Below are 1,957 nucleotides of genomic sequence, written 5' to 3'. Positions count from 1 at the left end.
TATATATATATCATGTAATTGGTCAACCTGTACTCTTACAATCATGGTGATTTTGAATTTGGTTTTGCATTTATGAAAACATCATGGCTGTTTAGTTTATGTTCATTGAAAAAAATGTAGGCAAAGGCCTTTGTCACAGTGAGTTGAAAGTTGTAGCTGGCTATTTATAGTGATTCCTCATTTATGAAGTCATGCAAAATTAGTAACCTCAGATGATGCCTTCCAATTTATTAGTGTCACTAAGAGCCTCCTACACCTGCAGTTAACTCTTCCTCCACATAATATAATATCTGTTTTTTTTAGGCTTTTCTCTTCATAGTACCCAAATGTGTGTACTGCAGTAGGATTTAGAACAGAAACGTGGTCTGAAATTAGGAAACCAGTTTCTAATCCTATATTTGTCACCAATTTGTCATCAAAACCCTATTGATTGCCCATTCTTTAAGAAGCTGATAAGTTCATTAATATTACCATTACTAACAATAATGGATTTCAACTCCAGAGAGAGAAACCCTTCCCCGCTAAAGGGAATTTGATGAAATTGTCTTGGATATCAAATAATGAGTAAACATTACGAAAAAACATCACAAAATATTGTTTATATTAATGTCAAAGTTGTTAGAAAATAGAAATCTTGAGGCCAAAGTAAAGAAAATTGTATCATTTGGGATCCAATCTAGAAAATGGAAGTCATTCCATGACATCCATCAGAAATAATACAAGGCACTATTTACAGTGGTGTTGGATATACTGTTAATAAGAAGCCAAACAGGGGATAGTGAAGCAACCCAGGAATTGATAACAGAAGGAGACCTCTCCATAGCTAGAGGTGAAAGGGCAGGGGAAGACTTGGTGTTACTAGAGCCCAAGAGCCAGAGCTCCTCCATGGGAACCAGATTCACAGAAGATGCTTCCTGGCAGGAGCTGGGACATAGAGGAATGCACCCCATGCTGGAGACAGAGTCCACCTGAACCTGAGAGAGTGTATGTGTGGGGTGGGGGTGAGGGTATCCTCTCTGTCATATAGTCCATCTCTGCCAGAGTCTCTCATTGTACAAACCCAATTATAAGGTGATAGTCCAGGGAACCTAGAAATAAAGTTTGTAAAAGAAGGAAGAGGAATGGATCTGAACAGACAAGTCAATGACCAGTGTGGGAGATAAGGGAGCATGTGCGGGGAAGCCTTTTGGAGTACTTATTTTAGAATTTACTCGTTCTATAAATCCAAGAAGGTCTTGCTGGCTCAGGTTTCTGGCTGTCTCAGAATATTGGCTTCTTCACTGAGTAGTCTTGACTACCCACTACAGTAGGGAGAAGAACTTTTGAAGGATGGGGGTAGGAGGCTTAGGAGAAAACCTAAGAGAGTGTACATTCTAATCATTCACTTCTAAGTTACTCTAAAAACCTGGGAACTTAACAGGTCTTATATGATCATATGATCACAGGGTTTTTCCCTTTACATACACTCCCAAAACACAATACACGTCACCTGCTTGTTAAGGGCTGAAAATACCAAGAGGAAAAAGCCTCCCATTCCACAAATAGAGATAAAAGGTTTAAATTACAAATGTCTAGTCGAAGTAACATTTTTCTGTGGGAGAATTTCAGACAGAAGATAATCAATCAATCAATCTGTCCATCCATTCCTCAGTAAAATGACTTACAGAGGCAGCGTGCACACAAATAGCTAGAGGATTACCTGTCAAGAGGGGAAAGAGGACACGAGGAACCCAGAGGACAAACTGAAGATTTTGACAGTTCTCCCCAGGGTGATATTCTTTCCCTACTATGTGAGCAAAACAGGCAGTGACTTCAGCACATATGAACACACAGGAGGTACACAGCTCTGCTTTTTAAGGAGTACAAAGACTCTTGATTTTGCAAACATACACTTGACGCCTTTAAGATCATCTTTCCCAGGAGTTTGTTAATCAAGATAATCAAGGTAATCCTTTTC

At 39.2% G+C, this 1,957-nt stretch overlaps 1 protein-coding gene across 1 annotated transcript in view; it reads left to right on the top strand.

Moving 5' to 3' along the window:
- NOL4 (nucleolar protein 4) overlaps positions 1 to 1,957 on the top strand; it is a 478,468-nt gene that overhangs the window by 208,147 nt on the left and 268,364 nt on the right. The window lies entirely within an intron of this gene.

The sequence above is a fragment of the Propithecus coquereli genome, unplaced genomic scaffold (genome assembly GCF_000956105.1).
Source record: "Propithecus coquereli isolate 6110/MARCELLA unplaced genomic scaffold, Pcoq_1.0 Scaffold51, whole genome shotgun sequence".
NCBI lineage: Eukaryota > Metazoa > Chordata > Mammalia > Primates > Indriidae > Propithecus > Propithecus coquereli.
The sequence above is the reverse complement of the archived record's forward strand: the minus strand, read 5'-3'. Positions and strand labels throughout refer to the sequence as shown.